This window comes from Engraulis encrasicolus, unplaced genomic scaffold, assembly GCF_034702125.1.
Source record: "Engraulis encrasicolus isolate BLACKSEA-1 unplaced genomic scaffold, IST_EnEncr_1.0 scaffold_84_np1212, whole genome shotgun sequence".
Taxonomy (NCBI): domain Eukaryota; kingdom Metazoa; phylum Chordata; class Actinopteri; order Clupeiformes; family Engraulidae; genus Engraulis; species Engraulis encrasicolus.
The window spans coordinates 93426-100541 of NW_026946192.1; the positions used below are offsets into that span (position 1 = coordinate 93426).

At 43.5% G+C, this 7116-nt stretch overlaps 1 long non-coding RNA gene across 1 annotated transcript; it reads right to left on the bottom strand.

The window, feature by feature from the left end:
• Positions 1 to 5598: 5598 nt before the first annotated feature.
• On the bottom strand, positions 5599 to 6311 carry LOC134444916 (uncharacterized). Its single transcript, XR_010034137.1, has 3 exons — positions 6138 to 6311; positions 5787 to 6058; positions 5599 to 5701 (listed from the first exon to the last, which is right to left on the bottom strand). It is a non-coding gene; the product is annotated as an uncharacterized LOC134444916 (long non-coding RNA).
• Positions 6312 to 7116: the final 805 nt, after the last annotated feature.

A 7116-nucleotide genomic window follows, 5' to 3' on the forward strand; every position in this document is an offset into this window, starting at 1 on the left:
CACTCGCAAATAAGTCTAAGAATAGTTAAATTAGTGATGCAATCATGTAATTTGGCAGAAATGTGTCTTTGTATGCACTTTTTAAAAAAATGGTGTTGGATACACAAAATTCAAGATGGCTGCCAGAGAGACAGGCTGCCTGAGAGACAGCACTTTCGCTCATAAACCCCAGGTGCCTTCTTGGTAGCCTCCAGAGCTGGTCTGTGAATGTGAGAATGAGTATGTGCTCCACAAAGGCAAAGTGCAGAAGGTATTACTAGTGTCTGTAAGGGTTTCACCATTACGGAAGTGATAAAAGCACCAAACTTTGCATGGTGTGTTGTATTAAGCTGTAATTCTAGCCTAGGAGCCATCGGAAAAAAAATAATTCTACCATGTCATATACAATGTCATGTTGTGTAATGCATTACATTGTTAGTACATGACATTATACTTAGCTGACAATGTTAATATAGTCCCAAACCCAGCAGAGATGAAGCAATGGCAGTTGTAGCCTGCTTGACAGATTGGTGAAACTACAAAAAATGTACATAGTGTGAAAGTATGTGTGATAGTGTGCATACTGGGCTTACATTCTTGGCAGCAAATGTAACATTGTGAACGATTTGAGAAGATTCTTGGTTTGAATTAAAATGAGTATTTCCCACACTAAAACTATGGTAAGAATAGACTGCTGCTAATGCTCACTCAGCAGCATCTGAATGGGGAAGTGTCAGTGCAAGATGATGTCCAAGGTAGCAGGTTCTCCATCCTCTAATTTCCTTAACAGATATTTTGTATTTGTATGAGAGAGGGTAAAGGACAGGATCTCTCCATATGTATGAAGAACCCATAAGATCACCTAATTCAACATTTTCACAAGTAGCATTGTGCACTTCAATCATCTTTAGAATGGTATTACAGATTACTCAATATACATGTAGGCCACAGTATGTCTTCAGTTCAAATTAAATGGAAATCATTTCTAAGTAGGTGTTGAGTAAGTAGGCAGAGGTAAATTGTTTTTTTCAAGTCCTCACCTAGTACTTGTGTCACAAGTTGTATTACAGTTAGCTCAATAATCATTGAGTACTTCAATTGCTACTTCACAACTGACAGCTGATGGACAACATGTACCATAGGTCTTTGCCACCCTTACCCATAGGAGAAATATCTATATAAAACAACAGTTCTCATATGGTATATACTATAAAAGTAAATCATTACTGGTACTCATTACTCATTTTCTTGATATGCAAGGCACACAAATAGTCTGGGAGGAAGGATAGTCTACCATAGATTGTGAGTGGTAATAGTAACACAACTCATTCCCACTACACCATTTTGCATCATATTGTACATGACCTCAGAAGGCTCCACATGTTTCAGTTCTACTATGTAGTTGTACAGTACAGTGCAGTGCAGTGCAGTACAGTACAGTACAGTACAGTACAGTACAGTACAGTACAGTACAGTACAGTACAGTACAGTACAGTAGCATACAGTACGGTGCAGAATAGTAAAGTACAGTACAGTACAGTACAGTCGCATGCAGTACGGTGCAGTACAGTACAATAGCATACAGTACGGTGCAGTACAGTACAGTTTGGTATATCACATTACAGTACAGTTCAGTACAGTACAGTACAGTACGGTGCAGTACAGTACAGTATGGTGTATCACAGTACAGTACAGTAGCATACAGTACGCTACAGTAGAGTACAGTAGGCCTACAGTACAGTATGGTATATCACATACAGTACAGTACAGTACAGTACATCACAGTACAGTACAGTACAGTACAGTACAGTACAGTATCATACAGTACGGTGCAGTAGAGTACAGTACATAACTTTACAGTACAGTCCAGTACAGTATAGCAGAGTAAACTACACCACTATACAGTAGAGTACAGTATCTTGATGACATTTGGGCTAATTTGACAGGTGTATCCCTCCAAAGTCAATGGGATTTCCACATGTTGTTGTTTGAAGTTTTTGAAAGACTTTTTGAGTGTGTGAGAGAAGTAAGCCAGGCTGACATGTTTTAAACAAAGGACCACACCCACAAATAAAAAATAATGAGCAATCAATAAATCAAGTGGTTAGGTAGCCAACATATCATCTAGGTTAAAGGCCAAAGTAGAACATAAAACAGACATGTTACCATTTTGCATATGTCAATATACTGTATGTATGGTGTATTGTATATTGATTATTCATAATTTCCTAAGCATAGAGGCCCCCATCACTCCATAGTACACTAGGACACAACCAGCATACATTTTAATTTGTAATGACCTTATAGAGGTAGATAATCCAAGCTGTCACTGACACTTGATATGCACATGTATTCACTTGATTGATATGAAAATTGAATATTTCAGTTGGGCTCCTAGGCTTAAATCATTGATCAAAAATTGATCATTGATCAGAAATGCTTTCTGGTGAACATTTGTGCCAAATTGCATGATTCTATCCCTAATTTAACTCTTCTTGGCCTTATTTACAAGTTGAGAGGTAGCCATCTTGAAAAATGGCAGCCATCTTGGATTTTGAGTGGCCAATGCTCTTTTGTGAAAGAGTGCATTCTAATGAACATGTGTGCCTAATTGTATGATTGTATCATTAATTTAACTATTCTTAGCCTTATTTACAAGTGAACAGGGTGGCCATCTTGAAAAATGGCGGCCATCTTGGATTTTGAGTGGCCAATGCTCTTTTGTGAAAGAGTGCATTCTAATGAACATTTGTGCCTAATTGTATGATTGTATCATTAATTTAACTATTCTTAGCCTTATTTACAAGTGAACAGGGTGGCCATCTTGAAAAATGGCCGCCATTTTGGATTTTTGCGTGGCCAACGCCCTTAGCTGAAAGAGTACATTCTAATGAACCTCTGTGCCAATTTCTATGCTTGCATACCAAAGTGAACTATTTTTGGTCTTATTTGCTCCGCTATATCCGTCTGTACCTCCCCTGCTCGAACCAGCTCCCGAGCCCCGCCGCCTCTCCCCCGCCGCACCACCTTGCACTCGTTGATGCACCGGTGGCCCCACTGTCCCAACCTGAGGTCGAGCTGTGTGATGCACCACCTCCCACGGCCACACGAGAGCTACCGGTCCGGAGCTCGAGCTGGTGGTGCTTTTAGCTTTGAACAATTCAGTGATTTAGCACATTTTGCTCAGTTTTCTTTTATTTAGTTTTTTCTTCTTGTAGCAGGCCTACTTTGACAATTTGGGCTGAAGCCCACACCCGACTACGCCAGCCCTGAGGGCTATTTCCCCCAGAGCAAAAGTTAAATTAACTAAGATAATAATGAAGATAGACTTCAAGTAAGGCACACTGGTTCACAGATACTCAGAGGCAAGAGAAGTATGCTTCCCCAACAAAATGAATATTTATTTTACAGAGGTCCACAGTACATCACAATAATATCCCCACAACACAGATGACCCCTTTCCCCCACTCACACACACACATACACACCCACACACACACACACACACACACATACACACCCACACACATACACACTCCCAATACACGGGCAGCACTGCCCTAATGCCCACGGGCCCTAGGGCCTGCTCCACGACTGTGGAGTAATAAAGAGAGCTAAGCAGTAAGGGGGAGTAGCGGAGCGGGCCCCGCCCAAACGGTACACGTTGGCAAAAAGAAATAGAAAGAAACTCAAAATACACACAATAAAAAGAAAGTAAATCACACCAAAGCAAGAAATCAAAAGAAATTAAATAAATGGAATCACACAATTACTACACTAAGATAGATAATCAAACTCAAATCACCCATGTGCTCACAGCAAAGGAAAAGTGCAGAATTCCACCACCTGGGACGCCAACAGCACACGCTGGGATGAGGGGTCGGTCTCCTGTCCCAAAAGAGAGAGAAAGAGGAGCGAGAGAGAAGAGGAGAGAGAGAGAGGGACAATGGTACAATTATTCACAGTAAGTAAGGCACACAAACTCCTGCCACTAGTATTGTGGCAATGCTTAAATGTTAATACTGTCCGATAGGAAAGAGAGAGAGGTGAGAGAGAGAAGAAGAGACAGTGATACAATTATTCACAGTAAGTAATGCGCACAAACTCCTGCCACTAGTATTGTGGCAATGCTTAAATGTTAATACTGTCCGATAGGAAAGAGAGAGAGGTGAGAGAGAGAAGAAGAGACAGTGATACAATTATTCACAGTAAGTAATGCGCACAAACTCCTGCCACTAGTATTGTGGCAATGCTTAAATGTAAATACTAAATGTGGGGGGACAATGCAGACTGGACCCCACCAAGTACCATGCGATAGCCCAACCCACAAAGGGGAACAAATAGTACACTCCAAATCACGCTCCCCTATGTTACAATAATACACCACGTTCCACATTATTACGCAACTGACATTTTTCGCTGTTTCCCCAAATAATCAATATAAATGGCAGTCGTCATAATTTTCAAGTCATCAGCCAATAGAGTAGGCCTACAAATAAAATGTTTTTGAATGAACCTTCCAATGATAAGGTATTTTTTATAATAATCACAAAAAACTTGAAATGCTCTGTTCCACATTATTACGCAAAGTAGTTTTGTAGTGTTGTAATCCAAATGTCTTTCTTTGTTTCCCATTTACATCAACACAGTTGGATTTTTGTACCTTCTAAATTACATTTCAATGTTCAATACTTGATGATAACCTCTTTGTCTTAGTAACTGGAATGCTGCCTTTAACATTGAAGTCAATGGCAGGGCATTGCATGGGAGTTATGGAAGCCCAGATATCCTTGATGCTTTGCTCTCAGCTGTTTTTGTTTGTTTGGTCTGGTGACCCAAACTTCACTCTTCAATATACCCATAGATTTCCATGCCACGTTTAGGTGCTTTGGTGGTATCGACATTTTAACTCACCAGACATAAAACCCCATTGAAAATGAATGGGATGTTATGTCTGGTGAGTTAGAATGTCATCATCTCCAAAGCACCTAAACGTGGCATGGAAATCTACGGGTATATTGAAGAGTGAAGTGTGGGTCACCCGACCACACAAACAAAAACAGCTGAGATCAAAGGAGCAAGGATATCTGGGCTTCCATAACTTATAAATGTATAAAATAACATATTAAATGCAGCATTCCAGTTACAGCTTATAGCAAAGTTTTGAACATTGAAATGTATTGAAGGTACCAAATGCCAACTGTTTTGATGTAAATGGGAAAAAAAGAAAGAAATTTGGATTACAACACTACAAAACTGTTTTGCGTAATTAATTGGAACAGAGCATTTTGGGCATTTTAAGTTTTTTATTATTTAAAAAAATACCGTTGTCATTGGAAGGTTCATTCAAAAACGTTTAAAATTGTACTCTAATGGCTGATGACTTGAAAAATATGACGACTGTCATTTCTATTGATTATTTGGGAAAACGGCAAAAAATGTCATTTGCGTAATAATGTGGAACGCGGTGTATTGGCAGAAGGCACGGTCTGGGAGACGGACTTATCAGTACTTTCGAGTATTTGATATACACATGGACCACAGAAATAAACAACATGGACAAGAGGCACTCAGAAACACAGTCACAGATGTGCGTTCCCTTATCAAAGGTAGCGAGAGCCCGCCGGGTTGACGAATCCCGAGCGTGAGCCGGACCGAAACAAAACAGCAGCCACCGAAGCCGTGGGAAGTCGAGGGACAGAATCTCCAAGTAGCCGCAGATCTGTTAAGTTAATAACAAAACCACACTAAGTTATCAGGTTCACTAATGCCCCATGCTAGCAGCAAGGCGAGGAAGAGATACATACCGTTAGGCTGGAGATGGTTCTACAAGGCCACTATCCATTGTGAGCTCCGAACACAAACGCGCCACATTCCGCTGCTGTTCCAAAACCAAAGGAGAGGAATTAGACAAGGGCTACACCATGCAATCTAAGCAACCCACCGAGTCCTACGGTAACTTACCTAGCATCCAGAGACACTGCCACAAAGCTAGCCACCCCACGAGTCAGCTGGCAGCTTCCCACAGGGCAACGCAACCCCTCTGGCAACCGAGGCACCAAAGCACCGTTTGGATACACTGCAGAGCAAGCGAATTACGCAGTCAGAAAAAGGTCATCAAAGCAGCCAAAACTACCAGATAGGCACAACGCACTCACCACGCGATAGTCTTCGGCCTTCCACGCCAAATCCCACGACGAAACAAGGACTGTTCTCCCCGAAGGAAACCAGGCATGTGCCAACCTCCAGGCCAAGCCCCTTAAATACCGCCCATAATAATCAGTGCGCACCTATTCCCCAGCTCCGGTATCCATGCGATTGCGCATCCCATCACAATCTACCCCCCCCTTTTCAATCGTCGCCCCGACGATTATCACTTAACTGGAGGACCCAGAGGACATCCCGGCCGCCCCCAGCCTGGGGTCCGAGGACTCCTCCTCTAGTACCACCGAACGAGGGAGACGATGGGGGTTGGAATGGAGTCCAGCGGTAGAACGCTCCGAGCGACGCAGTGCAGGAGGGCTCACGCTGGCCTCTCTACTTGGCGGGGGAGAACCCACTTCCTCCACTTCCAGTCCTACGAGTGGGACCACCTCATCCGGTTCCGGGGGTAATGGTGGTGTACAGGCCGCGGATGGTCCTTCAGCTGACCCAACCACGGGAGTCCCTGGGGCTGGGGCTGCGGCTGGGGCAACCGGAACTATCAGACACAGTTCCTGTTCCTCCTGGGAATCATCCTGAGCTACAGGGGTCGGTGCGCAGGCTACCAAGGGGGTTTGGGGGACTACATGTGGCCCCACTTGGGGTTTGAGCATGTCTCGATGGACATTCCGGACCCTCTGTAGGTCATTGGTGGGTGCGATGGTATACACCACTCCACCAGCCTCGGGTGCCTTAATGACCTGGTAGAGGACAGAGCACCATACATCCTGAATCTTGTGACGCCCCCGTAACCCCTGATCCCGAAGATACACCACTTGGCCAACTTGCAGGGGCATCTCCCGCACTCGTCCATCATGCCTCTCTTTACGTCTGGCTGCTGCTGCCTGCAGCCGCGCCCTGGCGCCGTCGAAGGCCACTTCGAGTCTGGCCTGGTGCTCGACCATCCAATCTTGCACCCTCCCTGGTTCGGGCTCC